Here is a 26,208-nt window from a genome sequence, read left to right on the forward strand (position 1 = left end):
ATGGATTCTTAGGCCCATAACTTTTCTTCCTAATCAGCACAGGTCTAAAGCTTTAATTTTTCCTTTCATTGATAAAGCTAACTTTCTTAAGGCTAACCAAATTTTCTAATTTTCCTACCCCTCCTTACCCCTTTAAATTTTTTTTCATTGCCCCAATTCAGCATGAAGCAGGTGTGGAGAGTCATTATCCTGATCCCTTGGGTTTGAGTGTCTCTTTATGGTTATTTTATAAATTATAGCTCTGTTGTCATTTTAAGGGATAATTTAGAAATGGTTATAAATTTGAACAGGGAGTAAATATATGGGATAGGTTAGTAAATTTGTTCTTGAACAAAGTATTGTATAGCCATAATCTTATATTGGGAGAAATCTTTATAATTGATGCAAAAATGAAGTAATACTTTCTTACATTGGTTCAGAATTGATATATTGATACAGATTTAAGGTTTCTATTGGTATAAATCTTTGTATATTGATATAAAATTTGAAATTAACATTGTTACTCTTAGATAGGCATGGTGCCTAACTCATTGAAGAATGCAAGGCTTAGACCCAGTCCTTCTAATAGCTGCTATTAAAAACTGTTTAGGATGATTAAGTAATGAAAGTTAAGGCCCAGATAGTGAACTTATGGTTACATTAAATACTAAGTTAATTAATAAGGTGCTTGCAATATTAATCAAATAGAAATAGCTAAGAGTAGTCAAGCTTTAACAGTTCAGATATACTTTATATAGATAGTCTTCAAATGCATCAGAAATCTATAGATTTACTTTAAAGTTATTTCAGTATTATTAGAATTTTGACTAAGAGACATGTTGGCTCCTGATAGTACCCCCTTTGTGGTTCCAAGAAGATATTGAGTATCATAACCTTTATATGGAGTTGCTCCAGTTGTGGCAAGGTAGCTACTGGGCAAGAATTGACATAAATCATCTACAGACAAAAAATACTGTCCAGGAAAGGACACATAATGTGAGATAGTTGGCAGCTTAGCTCTGCCAATACAGAGTAAGCTAGTCCTTCATAATAATTCCTGCTTCACGTAAGGTTTCTCAGATGGTTATGGGTCCGAAGGTTGAAGGCAGATGCCCCAACATTTCACTGATTTGTTTACATTTTGGAAGCTATGTGTTTGTGCTTCCCATAAATTCAGATAATATTTAATTCATTCTCAGATCTCTGACTGGGTCAAAGACTAGTTGTAGTCTCACAATTAAATGTATGTTGTTTAACACTAAGGAAAATGGTCTAGATTTAGGAGGATGTTTTTCAGATGGTAATGCAAGTTAAAATCAAAACAGGATTCAGATATAGAATTGTAAACTCTTCAAGTTAGGATAGATGTTAGAGTAATGTGCCTAAAATTGACAAAATTGATGGACTGGATGTTATTAGTGTATATCAATCATACCTTATAGGTTACATAATGTTATTTGTTCAATGTATGTCAGAGAGAAAAGGCATTTTAATGAATGAGAAGTGTGAAATGTTGTGGATTTGGTTTAATGCTTGTATTATGGGTTCCCAAATTGCATGAGAATCCTGTTGAGGGTCCCTACCCCAGCTATTTGATAAATAAAGTTGCCAGATGCCAATGGCTGAGCAGAGAGACAGAGGCAGGACTTTAGGATTCATGGGTAAAGGGACCAAAGAAGAAGGATATAGACTCACCATTGCCATGAAAAGAATAAGATGCAGGATTGAAAGCTGTAGAAGAAAGAGCATACAATCACTTAAGAGCTGGGGAAGAGCAGCCCTAGGAGCCATCCCCCATTTGGGTCTGGGGTAGAAAAGATGGATATAGATTTTAGAAAGTAATAATTCAGGAGTTTCAGAGGTGAGCTGTTAGCAATGTGGAAGTTTGAGAGTGACCCAGCCATTGCACTGTTTAAGGCATCTTAAAATAGAAGTCTCTGTGTGTGTGCCTTTGATTTAGGAATTGAGAACACTGGGTAGGTAGCAAGGGACATGTGCTAATGCTAGCAGTGTGATTTGAGTAATGATAATAACTAATGTAACAAGAGATAGACAGACTGCATCTCAGCTCAGAAGGAGTCAGAGAAAAATGGGAACAAGAATGTGAAAAAATTCTATACTTTTATATTACAGTACATAGTTTTATGAATTTAAATATTTAAAAGGAGTGGTTAGCTCACTCCCTTTTACTCCTTAATACTTACTGGGTTTTTCTACCCTACTTCTTGTTTCCAAGTGAATAACACAGAAACATTGTAATTTATTAAAAAGGCTGTTACCATTGAGCTAGGCAGGCTCTGAGCTATATTAATTTCTCCACCTGTTAAAAGTCCCACAATGCCAGTCACTTGCCAATCTGATATCTCCTGGCTGCTCTTGCTCCTTCAGTATGTCCTCAGGGTCCACTCTCTCAGCCATGTGCTCCTGGTCCATTCTGCCCAATGGTAACCTCCTGTTCCCTCTGTCTTCTTTCTTCTCCACTGTGATCTCTCTCTAGACCCCCCATTTGGTTCTCAGGCCCATCTTCCTATCCTCCTGTCCAGTGATAAGCCCCCGCCATTTACTGACCAATCAAGAATTAAATTGGGGAGCAATGCTACACAACAAAGGCCAGTGTATGTGAGAATACACTCATCTGTACAACAACCAGATCGGGGGATTCAGAATTTAGCATTTGTATATATATATATAGTACCAGACCAACCCCTAATATTTCTCCCTTTTTGTCTAATAAAAGGCTCTGGGTCTTACAACAATAAATTACATAGAATAGGAAAAATTATGAAAATTATTGTGTAATAATTATATTCACAATGTTTAGTTCATTTGTATTTGGCAGCCTCAGATAAAATACTCTATTATCTATCCTATAGACAACAAGGAAATGAAAACAGGAAAGGATGAGCAGGCAGCATTACTTTCTCTGAACATCCTTTTATTTGTAACTGTTAGAAAAAAATAGAAATAACAGCCATTATTGCTGGACCATCTCAATCTGCCAGTTCCCCATAATGACCCTGAGGCTTTTTATTATTTATAAAACCTTAGGCCTTATAGCTTAGGTTTTGTCCCACCTAGCTCATATAGCTTAACTAACACATTTATTCTAATCTAAATTCTGCCATGTGGCTGTTACCTCTCTTTCAGTCCTGGCACTTGTTCCTTCCTCTGTGTCTGGCTGGTAATCCCTCATGCCTGGTTTTTTTCCCCACAATTCTTATCTCTGTCCAGATGTCCTGCCTTTCCTCTCTAAGCCATCAAATCTTTATTAAACCAATCAGAAAGCAATGGAGAAGAATGTTTAAAAAACACTGACACGAGTGTCTTAATAAAAATAACAATGCCACAATCTGGATTGTAACTTCAACTCTTTCAAAACCTACTTTTAATGATAGTTCTTAAATGCTTTAACCTCCTTTTTAACCCACCACCTGCCAGAGGTAGTGGAAAAGAAAGGATATGGAGGAAGTGGACCTATTTAGAAATGGTTCTTTGGAGCAACTCCCATCTGTGTTGTCTGGAAATTGGCAGTTTGGTTCACAGTTTAACAGTGGGAGCTCAATCCACTCAGAAATACTTCTCAGATATACCATCAGTCCAGTTTGGTAGAGTCGGGATAGCAAACATGAGTTAGCAGTTGGTGGCACTACAAACACGAATCAGCAGTGGTGGTACTACCTAGCAGAGACAGCCAGGCCTCAGCCCTGGCACAAATCAGCAGGAGAAACCCTGAGGAATGCCAGGAGAAGTTTTCAGTTTTGCCTCTCTCAGCGAAGTGAAGATCAGTGAAGACTCAAGACTAACAAGCATTGCACAGCTAGCTCTTTAAGCAAGCCAAGCCCAGCCTCTGTCACTGTCCACCAAGTCCTTTTTATACTCCCTTCAAACACCACATGTCCTCCATGGGTCCTGTCTCAGCACATGCGTCTGTCTCAGCTGACACTTCGACAATTAGCTTGAGTCCATGGAAGCGGCAAGAAACTGCAGCACATCACTAGAAGGTTGTTTGTATGTTTGTTTGGTGCATTTTTCTCTATGGAGTCCCCACAGGTGGAGTTCAACTACATAGGGTAAAGTGGACCAATACATGCATGTCATTAGCAAAGAAGCCTTCATCATGTGTCCTTTCACGTGCTTGCTTTAGCAGAATATCCTTTCTCCTGTGTCTGCTTCAGTGAAAGGTTCCTTTATGAGTCTGCCTTAGCCTTTCAGCTGTGTCCACTTCAGGAAAATACTTCTTTATTAGACTACTTCCTGCTGATCAGGGGCATTGAGTTCTTTGGGGCAAGTTTGATCTTAGCAGTCAGGATATCTAATTTCTTCTTGTTGTTTATTCTTTGTGTATGACTACTTAATAAACCTCAACCAACAGCAACCAACAATAACCAACAACCAATCAACATCCAACCACCAACCTACCGCCAACCAACCAACCAATAACAACCTCCCCATTCCCCTCAGGGGCCCTAGCATTTTATATCCTTTGAAAGGTCTCAGAATTCCAAATGTTACACAATCACAGAAACTATCTACAGCTGGAAAAATCACACCTCTCCCAGAGCATGAGACAAAACATAGTCAACTACTGCAAAGCAGCACTTATCCCATACCTGGGATTAAGACAAAAACAAATTCTTATAATATTTCTGTGGTTTTTTTTTTAAAGAAACCAAAATTCTCACTAAATATAGCTAAGTTATTTGCAAATACTATAATACTGTACAAAAGGTACTTGAGCATCTTCAGTCTTTGGTATCTGAGGAGGTCATAGAGCCATTTCCCAACAAAGAGATAGGCTTACATATTTCTATTTTTTATTTTAAGTTTTTATCGATAATCACAATTTCTTTTTTTTTAAGATTTATTTATTTATTTTATGTGTACGAGTACGCTGTAGCTGTACAGATGGCTGTGAGCCATCATGTGGCTGCTGGGAAGTGAACTCAGCATGGCCCTGCTTGCTCTGGTGTAATACACTGTAGCTGTCTTCAGATACACCAGAAGAGGGCATGAGATCTCATTATGGGTGGTTGTGAGCCACCATGTAGTAGATGGGATCCGAACTCAAGACCTTCAGAAGAGTAGTCAGTGCTCTTACCTGCTAAGCCATCTTGCCAGCCCAAATCACAATTTCTTACATTGCTCCATAATACTGTTTTGTGATTTTTTTTAAATAAAATTATTCCTATGGATAGAGACTTCATAAAAATATTTGCTTATGGTCACAACTGAAGGGAGTACTGGATATTTGGATGATTTTGCATTATTATTCAGTTTGTTATCTAAATTTAATTTCATCCTGGAACATACTCAATATTTGGTAAAATCTGTTTTTCAGTGTAGAAAACACATGTAGAGGAATAGGAGCTTGAACTATTTACTTTTACGTATATGAAGACACTGTCACTGTCTTCACACACACCAGAAGAGGGAATCAGATCCCATTACAGAAGGTTGTGAGCCACCATGTGGTTGCTGGGAACTGAATTCAGGATCTCTGGAAGAGCAGTCAGTGCTCTTAACCACCGAGCCATCTCTCCAGCTTCTAGATCCTGTTACTTAGGAGCTATCTAGAGTTTCACTTCTTCATGGATTCCTTTAAGATGTATTCTAATTTAAAGTGGGACCACCAAAACAACCAGAAAGTGATGGTGGTTTCATATTGCCCCCTTCACCTTATTATTTTATTTTTGTGGTTGACTGATGACTGATTTGCTATGAACTCACTCACTGGATAATAGTAGTTTTTTTCTATATTATTTTATGTCTTTAATAGATTAGCACTCCACTAACTTCTTTTAAATACAAAGTAATGAAGCTTTAATGGACTCTCATTTATTCTACCTTCCGGGTTGAGACTTGTTCTTAAGCATTGCTACGGGTTGTTTCTACCACCTAGCCACGGTCTCTCCTGTACCAGGGGACCACAGTATTACAATAGCAGTTTGAGTGTGAAATGTCTCTACAGACCTGTGCTTGGGCATTTGGTCGCAGCTGGTGGTGCATTTTGGGAAGGTCGTGGACCCTCTGGGAGGTAGAGCCTTGCTTCGAGAGTGAGTCACTGGGCAGGCTGAAGTTGCCTAGCCTGGCCCCACTTCCTGTTCACTCTGCCTCCTGACTAAGGTGTAGTGTGGCCAGCGGCCTCCTGCTAGCCACACCTTCCTGCCATGACGACCTGTATTCCCTAAAATGCAAGCTAGAGGAAACCCTCTTTCCCTTAAGGTGGTCTCATTGGGTGTTATATCACAGTGAGAAAAGGAACTACCACACTGGACGCCATCAGCACTCTGAAAGCCCCTCTCTCCTCACAGTCTGCTAGCTGGAATTCCAAACTTCTCTCCCCAGTCTTTAGGCATTCTCTCCTTTTTTTCTCACAGTACATGAGTTTCCCCTCCATATCCACACCTATCCACTCATTCAAACTCACACCCTTGCATGAAAAGTCCCCCAATTTTACCACTATCGAATTATCCTCTCCCTCTTTCTACCCGTTGTACCGTAAGTAGAACGTAGCTTTCTGTTCATGATTACTACTCCGGTAAGTTGCGATCCAGGTCTACCCGGAAACCTCATCTTCTCCACCTCACACCCCCACATACCCTATAGCTTCTCTCTGCCTTATGACTTTTTCCTACCAACATCCAAGTAAACTAAATCTTTCTTAGAAAGAAACAAACATGATGTAGTCTTCCCTCTCCAGACCAGACTACCACCTCTTGCTATGACCTCCATGTCCCAGCAGGCACCATTTGTTGTCACCTTGCTCATAGACAGAGCATTTTGCACCTGAAGCCTTCCTTGTAGGAACCTTCTCAGATATCCACTTTGTCTCTTTCTGTTTATGGTGACTGGAAAAGACCAGATTCCCTGGAAATCATTAGAAAAGCAGCAGAGAGGCTTGGAAAAAATGTTTCTAGGTTCAATTAGACTTACAAAGTCTGCTGAGGCCCACCAGCTTTGCTGAGCTCTGGGCTTTTTACTGTTCTTTGGAGAAAGAAGAATCGATTACAAACTCATTTCTTTGAGAGTTGATACTATAGTATGTTTTTTGTAACCACTGCCAAGTTACTTTAAATTTGTGCTTTGGTTCAAGGACACACTATTTATTGGTTAGGATGTGTTCCCAGCTGATTTATCTCCAAAAAAGTTTGCTCACGGCCTGCCAACTTCTGAACATCTTCCCTGTGAGAGCATTACATTATATATAAACTCCACTGCTTCTTAAATGCTTATGCCCTTCCAAGGACTCATCCTGAGCTTAATAGCCTTGTTAAGAAAACTTCCCACAACAAATTATTGGCTCCTCTGGCACTGCTAATGCAGAAAGGAATATTTGTCTTGCTTCTATTTGGGAATCCCACCTGATATATGTACAACCCTTGCTGCTGATTAGCGTTGTCACAAGCTTTCTTTTCTTTGGTGAAAGAAGTTAAACGTCGCCAAGGCGGCTCCCACAGTCTACTCCAGGACCAAGCCCACAACAAGCATGCTCAAACCATCGCACCAAGCTCAGGGACGCGCAGGCCCCAGCAGTCACTTCCAGCTTCTTTTATATTCCAGGCCTGAGGACCACTCAGGGGAACCCAGCAGACTGAGTTGATGATAAGCATTGGAGCTGCAGCAGGGGGCCAGTGGTCTGAGTGCCAGCGAAAATCTCAACGATCTTGGAAACCTCCACGGTCTTGGAGAGGAAGATCCAGGATGCATGGCAAACCAGCGAGCGCTGCCTTGACAGCAGCTGTTTTGTTTCAGTGGAACAGCACCACAGAGAGGAGGTGCCTCGCTGAGATTTCAGAGGCTTAGGCATGGAATTTTCATCTTACGCCCAGACTTGGGAGAGATGATAGTCACAACCCCAAACGTCTTGGCTTTTTCTGAAGCTTTGGCTGGCCAAGTTCTGGTTTATCATGCAGTCTTCTAGCTTTGAGGTGGGAGTTAAGGAGACAATACTGAATAGGCTAAGGCTGTGTCCTTGTGTAAAGGAAGACTACATCACATGATTCCTGCGCAGGAGGCTCTGCACTGTTACCCGGACGACTTGGGGCTCATTTCAAACACACTAATGCCAGTGCCTCTTTTGTAGCTGTGATTCCTTTCACCACTAACAAACACTGAGCACAGAAGCCGGTGGGATTCCGTGAGGTTCACTGAGCAGTGGAGGTTGGCAAGTTACCCAGAGAGGACCCCCCATGAGCAGAGCATGTCTCTTAGCGACAGCATTTCTGCCAGCCAGAGTCCATTGTAAGTTAAACAGAGACACATCGCGTTTTTTGATTTTGTTTTTGTTTGTTTGTTTGTTTTTGTTTTTGCTACTTCTTTCTGAAAAATGTTTGTTAAAATTACATATTTATTTATTTATCTTGCATGTATGGGCATGTATTATGGCACATGTGTGGGGTTCCAAGGACAACCTCGAGTCAGTTCTCACCATGTGGGTTCTCTGCATCCAACCCCTATCATCAGGTGTGGCAGCAGAGCACTGAGTCCCTGCTAATGTCATGCCTCTTTCAGCAAACATGTGTACAGCATACTTCTGCTTATTTTTAGTGTTCTGAATTATTATTATTATTTTTAAGTCAGCACCATTTGTTGTTTGAATGAGAATGGTCCCCATTGGCTCATATATTTGAATACTTGGTCCCCAGTTATTAGAACTGTTTGGGAAGGATAAGAACTTGTTGGAGAAAGTGTATAACTAAGACTGGGCTTGAGGTTTCAAAATCCCAATCCATTCCCAGCTCCCTCCCTCTCCCTCTTCTTCTCCCTCTCCCTCTTCCTCTCCCTCTCCCTCTTCCTCTTCCTTTCCCTCTCCCTCCCTATCTCTCTCTCCTCCCCCTCTCTCTCCTATATGAACTCTCAGCTACTGCTCCAGTGTATACCTGCCTGTTGCCACACTCTCTATTCTATCAGGAGGGTCATAGGCTCTAACCCTGTATATCCTAAATAAGTGCTTTCTTCTATAAGTTGCTCTGGTCACTGTGTCTCAGTAGAAGAGTAACCAAGACAACATAAAAATAACGGATTTTCTTATTTGTGTCAGGTTTTGAATTCTGAAAACTACTCTTTGACAGCAGATCCTAGTACATTGTTCCTCTCTTGCTTATCTGATCATGTTCACAGTTGTCTTCACACTCATATCCTTTGTGGCCTTGGTCAGGCCACTGTGTTAGCCAAATCGCCTGTGATGCCCTGAAAACACTTCGTGTTGCAGCCATGTGGCGCAGCAAGGGAGCACTGTTGATTGGTCCTGTCTCATCCGGAACTCTCTGGTTCCCTCCCAGCACCCTTCCCTCTCTTTCCTGATTTCAGTCTCATTTATCCTTAAGGCTCAGGCCTGGTGTGAGCTGTCCAAAAGCCTCCCCTTGGGGAGCTTGCTGGGTTTAGAAGTTGATCTTTTGTGCTAGCCACTATAACACCACACAGCCTAGTCTGGGTCAGTCTCCATTTTCTCACTAATTTCTGAAACCAAAAGTTAGATAGTGAAGAGCTGAATCAACTTGTCATATAAATCCTTATATTCTGACTGTACTGATTATTAAGAAAACAAACAAGAGAGTTGCTTCACCTGCCTCTGTAAAATCTCAATTTTTATATCTAAATGACATCACATTTACTAGGTGTCCCAATGCATTAAGTATAAACCAAGTTAGAATGTAGCTTTTCCCAAAGGCCCTAGTGGCAAAATTCAACTGTTACTACATAGCTCTTCCCCTTGGTTCTTTCTTAATATTGCAGTCAATGAAAAACAATGATGTTTTGATCATACTGTGGTCCGATCATGTTCACATGATCCATACTGGGGAGCTCTGACTATTGTCAAAACAAACAGTATTATAAAATTCAAAAACATTACCCTTGTCCACAATAATGTGGAGGAAGCAGTTGCTCGGTGCTTTCAGGCGGGAGTCTTCAATGGTTCAGAGCTCTGAGCACCTGAACACTCTCAGGTTCAAGTTCCACAGGAGATGCTGCGACCTCACCCAGCTCTGTGTGGGTTTCTCATGTACTTCCCTCATGACCACTTCAAAGGCTGGAGATTTTGTGTGTGATTTCCTATTGACAAGTATCCCTCTTGTGTCTGTTTTTCTACGTACTGTTCTGTCTGGAGCAAGTCAATTCCCCCTGGCAGGAAATATGATTCATGTGGAAAACTTTGTAAGGCAAAGAAATCTGAACTTCAGCTCTGAGTGGGTGAGGGAAAGTACTATGGACGTGAAACTTAGAATTCTGCATGTGTTGCTGCAGACAGAGCTTGGTGGCAGAGTGCTTGCCTGGCAAGCTCACAGGCTCTGGGGTCAGTGCCCCCATCACCACGCCTAAGAGGAATTTTGCTATCAATCATAGACTCCTGGGCTCCATCCAAAGCAGAGAGCACCAGGGTGGGTTCTCCTATGCTTTTCCTTGTACAGAACCATCTCCCAGGTCAAAGCACATGGGAAATGCATTGCCTGCGCCCTTACACAGTTGGAGTCTTGAAATCTTTGAGAAAGTGCGTTCCCCACTCTGGCATAGAAGAACACCATCAGGAAAGTCAAACTAGAACTACTCAACGGCAGCATTTAGCTTCCTACTGTGGTAGGCAACGCCTGCTAATGGACTTTCCTCCGAAGACTTCAAACTGTGTTGAGGTGTGACAGCTTGTGATTCTATTTTATAACTGTATGTTTGATATTATAAAATAAACATCAAATTGCTACTGATGGTTTTTATGTATAAGCTATGCTTGGTTTACATTTTCATTTAAAAATGTTATTATTTGCAACTTCACACATGTATACCTTAAATATTAGCCACTCCCACCTACCTCCCACCCTGCCCACCCTCTCAAGTTCCCACATATCTCTCTCTCACACATTTTCATATCTATTCACGTTGTCTTGTGACCCACCAAGGTTAACCAGGTCCGTCTATCTATGTGACTGTGAGTTTGGAGCTATCCAGTGCAACCTGGTGAGCTCAGAGTCTGGAAGTTTTTTAATCTTTTTTTTTTTTTAAAGATTTATTTATTTACTTTATGTATGTGAGTACACTGTAGCTGTACAAATAGTGTGACCCTTCGTGTGGTTGTTGGGAATTGAATTTTTAGGACCTCTGCTTGCTCAGCCCTCCTCACTCAGGCCCAAAGATATATACTTATTATTATACATAAGTACACTGTAGCTGACTTTGGACACACCAGAAGAGGGCGTCAGATCTCATTAAGGGTGGTTGTGAGCCACCATGTGGTTGCTGGGATTTGAACTCAGGACCTTCAGAAGAGCAGTCAGTGCTCTTACCCGCTGAACCATCTCACCAGCCCCAGTTTTTTTAATCTTAAGAGATAAAAGTGGGGCTGGAGAGATGGCTCAGCCATTAAAGGCTAGGCTCACAACCAAAAATATAAGAGATAAAAGTGGCAAGGGGAAATAACCACACTTCTCTTTGGAGGGAAACGTCCCACTCGGCTATGGAAGAAAGAGTATTAGAGGAGGAAATTCTAGAGTGTGATGGGGATCATCTGATGTGAACAAGAAGAGACATGGGCAAATTCCAGTGACAATGTAGGAGTGGACTGAGCTGAGTCTGACCATGGGTGGGTTGGCATTGGTGCTGGAGAAAGAAGACTAAGAATACAACTCAGCTCTGGCTCAGGCAGCCAGGTGGGTAGTGGAGTTTCTCATGGACAGGAAACTCACGATAGAATGCGATTTGTCTTTACATGTTGAGCTGGAGGTCCCTGTGGGTGTCCAGGTATGTGCTGACCAGGCGGTTGGATAGCCTGGGCTCGAGGTCCAGGTACCTCCTACCATAGCTGGGTAGAGATGGTGGCAACTGGAGAATGAAATGGATGACAGATCCCAGACAGCTGGGGACCTGTGAAAAGAAGATGGCTTTGGAAAGAAATGGAGGAAAAGAACATGGTGTCACAGAAGCCGGGAGAAGGAAGATGTTCCAGTATGACTGAGTGAGAAATAGGTTAAATATTGCAGGGGTCAAACTTGAAAAACACCTCTGGAATACATGGCTACAGTCTCTCAGAGGCAATAGTCATAAGCCCTCTGACTGTCTAGTAAAAACGTTTCACAGATTAGCCTTGGAAATTATGTGCTGTCTGGTGCATTGTGTTAGATATGGTGGCTCACACCTGCCATTCTAGCACTCAGTGGATTGTTATGAGTTTGAAGCCAGAACGAGCTATATAGTGAAATCCTGTTTCAAAAAACTAATGAACAAACAAATAAGCAACAACATAAAATAACTAGGAACTGTTCTCAGTGGATTCATGCCACTGAAAAGCCCAAACATCCCCAAATTGCTATATCCCTACTCATACATATACACCTTCATATAGCCAAGGTGATGACTGATGTGCTGCTACTAAAAATCCAGGAAACAAAAATCAAGGGTCTCACATGGACAGCTTTTTAGCTGAGTAATTAAGGCAAAATAAGTACAATTTGTAAGGATATAGCCAGAGGAAGTAGGAAGCTGTGGTTTGAATAAGTTTGGCCCCATAGACTCATGTATGTGAATGCTTGGCTACAGGGAGTGGTACTATTAGGAGGTGTGGCTTTGTTGGGGTGGGTGTGGCCTTGCTGTGACCATTGAGGTCTCCTATGCTCAAGTTCTACCTAGTGTGGCACACAGTCTCCTGCTGCCTGCTGATCAAGATGTAGAACTTTCTGCTCCATCCTATTTTAGATTCCAAAAGTAAATCTGTTCCTGTTAAGTTTCTAAATCACCTAGATAAAAATTAAAGAAATTAATTAGCTTCATATATTTGGGAGACATTGTGAGACTGGCTCATACTACTAATTCTCTTTTATTCTCTATTATTCCACTCTTTGTACAAACTTTGTCTCTAAAGAGTTCAAAAAAAAAAAAAAAGAGAGATGGATACTGATTTACTTTTTGTTTATTAAATTCTGCCACAGACCACAAAGATCTTTTTTGTAGAAATTAAAATCTGGTATCTCCGCAGAAAGCTCCCTCAGTGTTGATCCTGCCCACACAAAGGGTCTAAGTTTCCTCTGATTCATCTGGATCTTACCAAGCTCTGTCTGCAGCAACACATGCAGAATTCTAAGTTTCATGTCCATAGTATTTTCCCTCACCCACTCAGAGCTACTGTGGATCTAATCCTTTGTATTATACCACTTAACCTCTGGCTCGTGGCAATATGTTGGCCCTCCTATGAAAAGTCGAGAATTCATGTGGCTGCTTTGATAAGGCTAGCAATCCAACAGAAAACATTCAGCCAGGTGAAGCTGCTAAATCCACCTAACTCTCTGCCAGGCTAGAGAGGAAAGGGCTTTTTGTAAATAGTACACTTCTGGGCTGACAAGTTTTGGTGGCACGGGGTGAGAATCCAAGTTCATTGGAGGTGATAGAGCATAAAAGCAGGTCTTGGGCTCTGGAGTCCCAGCACCTGGCTTAGGAGTCTAGCTGTGCCTCTTACTGACTTATTTTGATGTCTCTAGAGAGCCCTCCATTTTCTCATCTGTGGACAGCTCTGACAATAGAGAAGAAATGAACAGAAGCACCTTAGCCAATGCCCACACATGTTTTACTTTATCTTTTTTTAATCCTAAAGTCTTTGCTTTCTTCCCATCTCAGGCCCTTTCTACAGACCCACAATTCTGCTGAAGATTCAAGCTTTTGGCTCAGCTGTCCTTGAAGAAAACCCTCTTGGAATTGGGACTTAGAATTTCAGTGGGACTTGGCATGTTAAACCAACTGTACTGTGACAAGTGAAAAGATTATTTGTGACTGAGAAAAATTACTTGCAATATATAATACCCAGCTGGTTCCAAAAGAAGGCCCTTTGTTTGCTGAACACAGTGCAGGGAGTGAGAGTGGAGGCCGCTACGTTGCTCAGTGTTAGAAAAGTCTGGTTGACTGAGAGGTTGGTTGCAGAGGATGCTGAGGGAAGACAGGGTCAGAGGGGGAATAAGTAAGATCCAGATGAATCAGAGGAAACTTAGACCCTTTGTGTGGGCAGGATCGACACTGAGGGAGCTTTCTGCGGAGATACCAGATTTTAATTTCTATAAAAGTTTGGCATGAGGACCTTGATCTAAACCTTGCCTGTATCTCTCTGTGAGATCTACAGTAAAAAACAATTCCACATTTCTTTTTAATGTTTTAGAGAAAGTGAATTTGATCTCAAGAAATGAGAAATGTTGAGTTCTACTTGAAGGTATCCATGAGCCTAGGACAGTGCTGCCCATGAGGCCCAGGCACACCAGTGTCCTATAATTTAGCTCCTCTTCTCCAGTTGCAGATACACAGTTTTTAAAAGCCAGAAACCATTGCCATTGGACCTAGGATAACATCTTAGCTCTGAAGGTTGAAGGTCAAGTTTTACCAGGCAGTAGCACACCAGGTCCAAAATGTCTGTTTATTCTCAACAGTGGTCAAAATACCTGTGCTCCAAATCCCGTTTGTTCTGGATATGTAGCTGCAGCTGCATAGTTTTTGCGAAAACTCAAAAAAGGAAAGCATTCGGTTCCAAGCAGCTAGGAATTCTTTCTGTGCTCATAAAAGCCAACAGCAGTCTCTCTTTCTCTGAGGTTGCTTGTCAGGCAACAATGGAGTGATGGTTTAGATTTTCAGAGCCTCCAGCTGAGCCTGTAGACCCATTAGCTCCACTTCCACACAAGCCTCTTGCTTTTTCACAGTGGAAGATGGCCTATTAGCCAGTAAGAAGTCACTTTTCAGAAAAAGGTTAGTGAAAAAACATAGCCCTTGAAAAACTGATAGGAGTGCAAACTAGATATGAAGGAGGATGTTGGCATCCAGGAGAGAACAGGAAAAGTGGTTAAGTCCTGAAAGTGGTGAGCACCACACTGATTTGACATAATGGATACTCGGGTGAATAAAGTTACAAGAATTTGTTGTTGGAGCATAACTGCTTCAAGCTTTTGATGCTCCTACCAGAATGCTTACCATTTTAATTGGAAAATAAGCATTTACAGAATGACTAACAGGTCTAAAATGAGTGGCTGATGCTTTGCTACAAAGTGACTATAAGCTGTCCTTGGATATGAATGTGATTGGATATGAATGGTGAGCTGCCCTAGAAACCAGCTCTAAGAACCAATCCTTGTAATACAGAGAACAGGATAAGATTTACACAGGTGGTCTGAGGAACTGGTCCATGTGAATCCTTCATACTGCTGAAAGAAATGGAACACAGCAGCATACCATACACCTGTAATATTTGCACTAGGGCAGCAGAGACAAGCAAATCTCTGGAGCTTGCTGCCCAGCCAGCCTAGCTGACTAGGGAGCTCCAGGTTTAGTCAGACACACTGCCTTAAACCAAAACCACCAAACACCACTACCACCACCACCACCACCAAAACAAAAAAACAAAAACAAAAAGAACAAAACAACAACAACAAAAGACAAGAGAAAACATAAAGAAGCAATAAAGGAAGTGATAGAGGAAGGTACATTCATTGACCTCTGGTCTCCATGTGTATACAAACATGCTCATGTACCTGCATGCTCATGACAGCACACACATAAATATATGCACCACACAGAGGAAAGAGTTGCAGGTGAGATGTTGTATCTCACATAGTTGTGAAGCTCACTCGAAAAAAACAAAGCAGATGAAACCACTCTAAACGTTTTTTCCGATTACAAAGGTACCAATGTATGATGCAAGAGGCAGAAGTATAGGCTTACATTTTTCAAAATCTATTTTAATAAGGGTTCTTAAATGCTTCAAATTCTCCCCTAACCCAACACTTACCAGAGGTAGTGGAAAAGAAAGGTTAATAGGGAACAGGTGGATGTGGATCTATTTAGAAGTAGTTTTTTGAGGCGGTTCCAGTCTTCATTGTCAGCAGTCCGGTACTCTAGCAAACACTATCAGGAATCAGCAGCTGCAGTCCAGTCCACTTGGCAATCACCACTCATGAGTCAGCAGCAGCAGTTCAATCCAGTAGAAACTGTGATGCTCCACCAATCAGCCTGAGTCAGCAGAAGTGGCAAGAAACCACTGGACTATCACTGGCTAGTTACTCTCCATGAAGTCTCAACAAGCAAAGATCAGCAACCGGTGCAAGGCGAATCCATACGTTAACATTGTCAGTGAAGACTAGCAAGGCAGAGCAAGGTGAACCAATGCCAGAGCCCCTTCCCACTGTCTATGGGGTTATATTTATATTCTTTCTAAACATCATGTTTCCACTCACGTGCTGGCTCTAGCAAAATATTCTTTCCTGTGTCTGCTTTAGCAAAACATCCTTTACCTGTCTGCCCCAGCAAAACATTATATAACATAACTGAGTTTACAAAGAAACCAGAAATTTCCACTCCACAGAAGCTTAGTCATCTTAACAACCAAGGAGGCCAAAAAGCACATTAGTGTTTTAAACTTTTCTATGTATGTTCAACACACACACACAGGCACACATGCACACACAGTCACACACAGGCACATGAACACACACTCACATACACACATGCACACATGCACATACACTATCAAGTATGCAAGTGCATATAATTTACTGTGCATATTATTTACTGTGCAGCCAGCAAAATATCTCATGTCAGAAGTTGTCTGCCATGTAGAAGAGTACTCTTTAGAGGTATAAAGGGTCCTTCAAATATCAGTAGTCATCAAAACACCAAGGAATATGGATTCATCTTTTCTCTAATATGTATGAAACCCCCAGTATCCCAAAGTCAACCTGTATCATTCTACCAGCAAATCTTTAAATAAAATGTAAGGCCAGCAGGGTGATTTTTGTGTGCCTTTTCTTACCCATCTCTTCCTGTTTTTCTTTCTGATGGCTAGGAGGACAGAGTTAAGTAAAATCCTGAGGCAGCATGTTTGGCCTTGCATGCTTCTGATTTATTCTCTTCACACTTGCTTTGGCCATGATTCAGTGCTTCTGCTGAGAGATGCCACATGTGCACCAAAGAGCTTTTGTGAGCCAAAGCCACCCACCACCTCTCTGCTTCCTATGGTCAATATCTTTTGCTTTCATATAAAATATAAATGCTTTTTTAAAAAAACACTTATCTTTATTGATAAAATAACTTCCTATACAATATATACTCTCAAAGTATAAGTTTGAAGTTTTAAATTATTATTTTTATTAAATTTTATTTATTTATTTATTTATTTATTTGTGTGTGTGTGTGTGTGTGTATGTGTGTGTGTGTGTGTGTGTGTGTGTGTGTGTGCCATGTCCATTCAGGTGCCTTCAAATGCCAGAAGAGGCATCAGATCTCTTGGAACTATTTTTACAGGGGACTGGGAACTGACAGTGTTGGTGCTGGGAACTGAATCTTTATAAGAACAGCAGGAGCTCTTAACTGCTGAGCCTTTTTAAGGCATGAAAAGATATTACTAAAATCAAAGGAAACATCTTTTAAACCCAGGACCTTAAAAATCTATCCAAGCAAGAAGGTCAAGAATAAATCAACTTGCTTGTTTGTAAGATAATTATTTATCAAGTAATGTTTTATAATAGAGCTGCCTCAATGAATAATGTAGCTTATGTTCCTTACCTGGGATTAAACTGTGCAAGTATGTCATTAAGTTAAGGGACACTCAGCAAAGAACAAACAAACAAACAAACAAAAACAACAACAAGAACCCAAACAGTCCTAAAACTAAAGAACTCATTTGTTTATAAAATATTAGTGATGGACTCTGAATAAGAAATCTGTTAAATGTCTGGACCGTACATAGCCAGCCCATCCCACTCACTCCAAACCTAATACAGAAAAGCTCTAAATTAAAAGTAATTTGAATTTTTTATCAACATATGAAATTATCGTAAAATTATAACATGAAGAAATAGTACTTTACTACATGCCTAAAAATAGAACTTTCTATTTGTGATAATGTTATTAAGATGTAAATGAGTACAATATGCTTAATTATATTTAATACTCTTTATCCTTTTATTATAATCACAACAAAATAATAAAAAATAGGTTTCATTTGGTGTTAAAGCACATTTCTGGATCTTAAAAAATTCACATATTAGATATATGATTGTAAAAATAAAACAGATACTTGCAAATCTATGGATTTCATATATGACCCCTTTCTGAATGAAAGGTTATAAGAAAAAATATTATAGATTATGAAGATTTAATTAAGCTTAAATGGTTCCAACTTTTTAGAACTTGTATTTATTTTCTCAAAATCTCAAGAGTGACTATTTAAAATAAGTTCACATCTGTTGGGGTAGATATTCTGTAGACTAGAGGAAGTCCAAATTAACGTAAGTGATTATGAAGTAATTGTGTATTTGATGTAAAATGACCATCTTTATCCTGCTATATAAAACTTCATCCCTGTCAGCTAGATAATAGCCTTTAAACAGCAATCCAAGAGGAAGAATGTTTGTTTACATTAACCAAAAAGCATGATTTAGTCTGTGAAAAGGAAGAGTTTACCTTTTTAAACGTGTCCTATAAGATTTTCTTCTTCAAAAGTGATATTCTTCTCTCTTATTTTTGAACTGAAATTCCTAATATTTAAGCAAGTTGTGGTAGGTTGGTTGCTATTACAGTAAATATTTAATCTTCAATCGTAGTTTCTACCCTGTGTTTGATCATTCAGTTTCCAGATAAAAGACACACAACATTTATATTGATGATAAGCCCTTAAAGCACTAGAGCTAGGCAGATGTCAACCCTCTAAGCTATTAGTATCTAATTTCCTATTAACAACCCTGAATTATAACTTGCCATGTTCTGCCTGGGCCACTCTTACTCCAATTAGCCAGCCTTCATGGCCATGTTTTCATGATTCACCTATCCCATGGCGTCTTCTCCTCTCTCCACCTTCTCTCCTCTCCCCCCTCATGGTTCTCCTCAGACCCCAAGCCTGGGAACTTGATGTATATGAGGATTTACTTGTTCCTGGGACTTTATCTCTCATCCAACAGACCTTGGAGGCAAGCATTTAACATTACAATACATACCAACAGACCAAACCTCAACAGATTGTTAAATATTGGTTAGGGTAGCTTTGCTTTAATTGAATTACCTCTTTTACTTGTGGGACATATAAAGCACTTAAACCAGAATTGTCTTTGACAATTTAAATTAATGGAAAAACAAAACAGGCAATCTTTAAAGCTGAAATGTTGTGCTACTTAAACTGTTAACCCTGAACCAAATGGGGAGGGTAAAGTTCAGAGGGAGCCTCTTTAATTCATAAAACCAAGGCAAAACTTACATTTTAAAAATCTTCATAACTCATTGAATTCTTGAGTATTTGTTGGTAATGGCCAAGCTTGCAAGAAAGCTGATGTCACTGCTGAACTCCCTTGTCATGCCTCAAAGTCACAGAAAACTTTCACTGCTTACCATTACATTTGTTCAGTTTCCAGTTTTCAAATGTGCTTTGGAATAAAGACTGTAACCATTAGCTACACATACTATCAACAAATGTTGGCTAAGAGATAGCAGAACAATGTGTGGTTAATTTGATTTTTTTTTCACATTTACTGATTTATGAGTTTGTGAGTGGATGTGCATGCCCGTGGCATGTGTGAGGAGGTTGTAGGAGAGCTTGCTTGTTGGCCACAGTGGGAAGCCAGGCGTGGAATCTTACAGAGCACAGGAGGCAGAGCGGGCAGATAGAACAGCTGGAGTAGCTCTCCCCACGTGATAATACAGTGAGATCGTCTCTACAACGTTTAAAAAGATTTATTGGTTTTATTTTACATGTCAGTACCCTGGTGTATCTATGTTTATCATGGGCATATCGAATACGGCCCAGGCCAGTAGAAGAGTCGGATCTCCTGGAACTGGAGTTGCAGATGGTTGTGAGCCATGAGGTAGGTGCTGGAAGCCAAATCTGGGTCCTCTGCAAGAGCAGCCAGTGCTGTTACTTGCTGAAGCATCCCACCAGCCTCCTTCTACGCCACCCTTAACTCGTCCCCAAGAGGCCTTTCAAGCTTCCTCAACTCCTGCCCCCAGCCTTTCCTCTGAGTCCCAGGAGGCTTCCAATTTCTTCAACTAATAAACCACTAGTTGGCATCTCCTCCAATGGTGAAGGGCTCAGCTACAATACCAGTTTAAAATATCTCGAACATCCCTCTGTGTGTGTGTGTGTGTTTTAAAGATTTATTTATTATTGTATCTAAGTACACTGTAGCTGTCTTCAGACACACCAGAAGAGCGCGTCAGATCTCATTATGAATGGTTGTGAGCCACCATGTGGTGGGAATTGAACTCAGGACCTTCGGAAGAGCAGTGTTCTTTCTTACCCACTGAGCCATCTTGCCAGCCCGAACATCCCTCTTTGTATATGGAGCACCCCATTTCTCCACTGCACCTCATGAAGACCACATCATTATGCCTTCAGATGAGACCCTCTAGAGTTCATAAAACTGGAAACACTTTGTAATCAACTGTTTTTTTTTTAAATCTGTAATTACTTAAAAGTAAATGTATGAAAATTTAGGGTTTTTTTTTTGTTTTTTTTGGTTTTGTTTTTTTGGTTTTGTTTTTTGTTTTGGTTTTTCGAGACAGGGTTTCTCTGTGCAGCCCTGGCTGTCCTGGAACTCACTCTGTAGACCAGGTTGGCCTCGAACTCAGAAATCCACCTGCCTCTGCCTCCCACGTGCTTGGGATTAAAGGCATGAGCCACCGGCTGAAAATTTAGTTTAAGACTTTAAAACAGCAAGTCATATAAATGTATCCTTTTGTTATTTGTTTGAGACAGTCTCATTATATAGCCTTGGAACTCATTGCCCAGGCTGGCCTTGAACTTCCAGTGATTCTCCTGCCTCAGTCTCCTCAGTGCTGGGATTATAGCTATAGTGAGAATGTACCTTTTGTTTTTTAAAGCTTCTTTATTTATTACTACTACCATTATTACTTGTGCGTGCATGCATATGTGTGTGTGCATGTGTGTGTGTGTGTGTGTGTGTATGTGTGTGTGTGTGCATGTGTGTGTGTGTATATGTGTGTGTGTGTGTGTGTGTGTGTATGTGTGTCTGTGTGTAGGGGGCAGGTGTGCATGTGACATGATATTGTATATTCAACAGTCAAGGGACAACTTCCAGGAATTAGTTTTCTTTGTCTACCATGGGTTCTTGGGATGTATCTAGGGACATAAGGCTTATGAGCCTTGTACCTACTAAATCATCTCACCGGCTCTAAAGCATCTTTGTGTTGAGGTATAAATCAGATGCCATAAAATCCACTTATTTCAAATACACAATTCAGTGGACTTTAGTATACTGGCAGAGTTTTACAACCATTCATACAATCCAATTATTAGCGTTTTTATCGTGCCAAAAACCTGATGGTAAAACACCTGGACAAACACTTCCGGGTTTTTCTCTTCTCAGCATTTAGAAACGTGTGGTCTACTCTGTGCAGAATGGCCGATTCTGGACGTTGGCTTCTCTGAAATGGCCTTACGGAGTTCATGGCCTTTGACTGCCCACTTTCACTTCACATTTTTCCCCAAAAGATTAGGAGTTCGTTTCTGATGTTTAAATCAAGTTGAAACCAGAAGCAATCCAAGGGAAATGTTTGGTGCAGATGATCCAGAGCCAGGAGTGCACTCTGAGAAGAGCTCAGGAGATGGGTCAAACATACTGGCTTTCTAGTAAAGATCCCCCCATTCCGTGAGCACCGTTCTGTGAACTCCGAGTGCTGGGAGGGGAGGGGGGAGATGGGACATAGGCCAGCATGGGCAGATGGACCCTCCAGAGCGGACAGTTGTTCCTGAGTGTAAGGATAAGACACGGATGCTTGCCTCATCTTCCCTGATGCGGGACAATTGACCCAGCGCATTGATGTTCTCTAGTTCTCAGTTTCCTGATTAGGTTAATTAGGCAGCGCAATGGGGACACAGCAGTTAGGAATGTTTGCTGTGTTTTCAGAGGACTTGAATTCGGTTCTCAGTAGCTCACACAGCTCATAGCCACCTATAATCCAAGCTCCATGGGATCCAGTGCTGTCTTCTGACCTCTTCAGGTACCTTTACACAAACCATACATGTCACACGCATGCATCCATGCAGCACACAAATATAAATTAGCCAGTTAGCTTTAGAATACAAGGTTGTTGTGAAGCTCAAGGGGAGACAAATGCAGAAGGTTAATTTTAGATGCTAAAGAATTGCAGAGCAAGACTTACATGACGCTGACTAGTAAACACATGCACTTTTTTATTCTTTTTAGAGATTATTATTATATCATTTCTTTCTTCCCTCAAAATCCTCCCACGTACACCTCCTCCCTTGCTCTCTTTAAAATTCATGGTCAGTTTTTAATTAATTGTTGTTACATGCATGTATATTTATATGCACATACATATACATTACTAAATACAGCCTGCTCAGTCCATATAATGTTATTTGTATGCATGTTTTCGGGCTGACCCTTTGGTATTGGATAATAAACTTGGTGTGCTCTTCCCTGGGGAAGACTATTCCTTCTGCACCCAGCATTCCTTAGTTGCCTGTAGCTCTCTGTGTGGGGTTGAAGCCTCAAGGTTTCCCTCCACACACTATGAAAGGTCTGTGGTTGTCCTTGTTCAGCTCATGGTTAAGGCTGTCATGTTGGTGAGCCTTTATAGATGTGGCATCTGACATTCCTAGGACACAATATATAGGACACAATTATAGCAAACTTCTTAATCCTCTGGCTCTTGCCCTTTTTGCTCTTCTTCTGCAATATTCCCGAGCCTTCAGTGTGGCAGTTAAACATATATTTTCTTGTAGTTAGTCCTCAAAGAAACCATGGGATAAGTGTTCATGGTTTCAATACAGAACTGCGCAGATTTAGAAGATAACTAATCCCCAAAAGCCATAGTTTTTAGTTTTACCCAGGATTCAAATTGGGTATGGCTGAGCCACTAAGATGATATCGACGTGGGTTCTGGGAACTGAATTCAGGTCCTCTGCAAGATCAGTGCACAGTCTTAGCCATTGAGTTACAGCCAAAATCACCCACCTTATGCTTTTAACGTTTTTTATTTCTATTTATCATGCTTATTAAAAGAACCTCAAACAATGCTAGCAGTTTAAAATAAATACTGGTCCATTTTGTTCCTGTACCCTGTGTATAAACATGACTTATTTAGACAACTGTAACGATAGCCAAACATCAAATCAACAGGTCAAATGGGTTTGCTCCCCTTGGAAGAGACTGGATAAGAGTTGGGCAGTGAACATTTGGTTATTATTTATTCTATTTTTCTCTTGGCACAGAATAAGTTTGATTAAATAGATCTTGTTCATCTGGATGTTTTGGCAAAAATCAGATGAACAGAATAGGAAAGCTGTATATGCAAATATTTTTGAGGTGGAATTGCAGTTGGTGTCTCTAACCAGGGTGGAATTTGCTTCTGCACTTTGAACTTCATGAGCTTAAACTTTACAGCGAAGAGTCAAATATTGGAAATGATAAATTGTTATGTGTTTGTACTTTATCACACCAAACTTAAGCCAGTTTTGATGAAAAAAATGGTATAATGTAGTAGAACAAACAGACTTCTTTTAATAACATGAGACTTAGGAATTAAACACAGCAGATAGAAGATCCGGTAGGAATTCCAAGTGATATTTTTCAGTGGTTCACTAAAGGGTGTTTTAAGCCTTGGCTTGTATAGCATGCTACTTTATGTAATGTTCTTTATTTTCTGAGATCTCTGCAGGAAAAGATACTTTATCGATATACATGGTCATCTTTACTTCCTTCACAGCTGGACACATGGAAGGGAAAAATAAGCAAAAATAGTGTCCAGCTCATGGAAGAGGTGAGAAAACGTTTAAGAGATTAAAGGCCAGCATGGAGGGGAATGAGAAGTATAGCTGGATGATGGAAATCCTAAACAATAAATCCAAAAATACATGTGCAGGCTTTAACTTTTAACAAATTCAAAGTTTGTAGTCTTTTCAAGAAGACCGTCTACCACATTTTATAAAGCATTGCCAAGGTTCTTATATTTGTTTATACAATATATTTAAAAGTTGTATAATTAGTAATTATTCATTATTCATATGTTAAAGACTCAGGGCATAAAAGGTGATTAAAAGAAAGCATGTTTACTTTCATGCTTGCCCCAAAGCTGGGAAAAATTGAGGGACAAGCCTACTGCAAGAAAGTAATGAGACATTCCAGATTTAGTGCAGGTCAAGTGTGTAAAGATGGCAAGTTGAAGGAGAAGGGAGGTGACGAGTGAGCTAAGGTGGAGTTGGCATCAGGCTGCAAAGATTACAATAATGTCCACTGTGTACTCTGGTTGCCTCCCGGGACCTGAGATCCCTCTGCTTCTAGCATGGCCCAGCAACCCTCTACTCCACTGTTTGGCAGAATGTGTTAGGTGAAATAGTTAGCTGCTGACATAGAAGGAGGTGGACTGCATGATGGATCTAAGAGAAGGAGGCAGAGAAGAACATTGAGGAACCAAGCGTCAGAGAGGCTCCCTACAGTTGTAAAGGACTACGAGATTTTATTCAGAGTCCAGGGCAAAGGAACCCCAATTTATACTAATAAGGCAAAATAGGATGTACATAGTGCCTTAGTTATTTTTCTGTTGGTGTGCTAAAACACCATGACCAAGGACTCTTATAGAAGGCAGGGTTTATTTGGGGCTCACAGTTCCAGAAGGATAAGAGCAAACCACATCATATCAGGGAGCATGCCCCCAGGCAGGTGGGAGTGATGATGGGGCAATACTGATTCACAAACCATAAGCTGAACACACTGGGAATAGTACCAATCTTTTAAAACCTTAAAGCCCACTCTCCTCCAACAAAGCCACACCTCCTAATTCTTCCCAAACACTTCCACCAACTGGAACCAAGTATTCAAACACATGAGCCTATGGGGGCCATTCTTGATCACACCATCATATGCACAGAGTGGGAGTGTTTCCAAGAGGAAAGAGAACTGGGGGGAGGGGGTAATCAAAATCATGGATAAAATGACCTTCTAAGTTTGAGTACAAGGTAATGGGGGGGAGAAGGGACGAGAGGCCTAGGCTGAAGGAGAGCAGGAGTGTGCATAACCACACTCCGTGTCACACTCCGCATGTAGATGAGAATTTATTTAGACAAAAAGGGGGGAAGTGTAGGAGGGTGGCTTGATGCTGCTTGTTTATTCAAATGCTAAATTCTGTACCCCCAAATCTGGTTTCCCCCACAGGGAGGTCACCAAGGACAAGGAGATCATCATATGCACCAGCTTTTGTCATGTGAACCGTGCTCCCCAACTTAACTGGTCAACAAAAGGCTAAAGCCTGTGATTGGGCAATAGACAGAGGTAGGTGAGTTTTGGTTACTTGGTTGGGGGTTGCAGGTAGAGAAGGGAGAGAGGAGAAAGGACACAGAAGAAGAGAAAGAAGCCACCATTGTTGGTATTCTGTCTAAACTCCATCCCCACAGTTACCTGGCACCAGCCAGGTAGGCTTGGCCCACCATAAAAGGGGCTGCTTGCCTCCTTCTCTCTCTCTTCCTCCTGCCTCTCTCTTGCCCCCTTGCTCCTCCTCTCTGTCCATTCCCTTCCCCTATCTCTCCACATGGTCATGGCTGCCCTTTACTTCTCTACTCTCTCCTTCTCTCTGCCTTTCTCTGCCTCTGCTACCCTCTTAACTCCCTTCCCCATGCCCTGAATAAGCTCGATTCTATGCTACACTGGTGTGTGTCTGGTCCCTAAGTGGGAAGGGATGCCTTGGCATGGGCCTGCTGAGGCATCCCCTTTCCCTACACCTCACCAGAACATATCCTTATAGCTCTTTCCCTTTCTATGATCACAACAGCCATGAGAGGAGATAGACCATGTGCACATGGCTAGGAGAAACAGCAAGTAACAAGGGACGTGTGCCTGGGATGTAAATTTGACTAGCTCCAAAACCTACCCCCATAGGCTGACAGCTTGTAAACAAAATACCTGGATTGTGTGTCTTTTATACAGACTAGCTGGAATTTGGATTTTCTTTTACAGTCTACAGTTAGAGATCCATTCTTTTGAGGCCCCCTTTTCTTTGCCTAGACAATTTTCTTCAGGTCTCTAATGGCTTGATAAGAAACAAGGCCCCGTGCCAGTTTTGAACAGCAGCCTCTTATTTGATTAAAGATAAAAATAGATTTTAAAACCTCAGTTGGTCTGGTCAAGTGTGGGATGATGGTCTTGCCCTCTGTTCCTCAGACCCATCCTCAGAATTCTTAGAATTCCACAGAACACAACCTAAAACCCCCACCCTAAAGCCCAGGGTGCCCCATTGCTCTGTGTTCTTGAA

At 41.1% G+C, this 26,208-nt stretch overlaps 1 long non-coding RNA gene across 1 annotated transcript in view; it reads left to right on the forward strand.

Annotated features, from left to right (window-relative positions):
• The window catches only part of LOC116070470, a 37,250-nt gene extending 12,048 nt beyond the window's left edge, over positions 1-25,202 (forward strand). The window contains exons 2-3 of the long non-coding RNA XR_004110410.1: positions 23,671-23,724; positions 25,116-25,202. This is a non-coding gene — a long non-coding RNA (uncharacterized LOC116070470). The remainder of the gene's footprint in view (positions 1-23,670; positions 23,725-25,115) is intronic.
• Positions 25,203-26,208: the final 1,006 nt, after the last annotated feature.

This window comes from Mastomys coucha, unplaced genomic scaffold, assembly GCF_008632895.1.
Source record: "Mastomys coucha isolate ucsf_1 unplaced genomic scaffold, UCSF_Mcou_1 pScaffold22, whole genome shotgun sequence".
Classification (NCBI taxonomy): domain Eukaryota; kingdom Metazoa; phylum Chordata; class Mammalia; order Rodentia; family Muridae; genus Mastomys; species Mastomys coucha.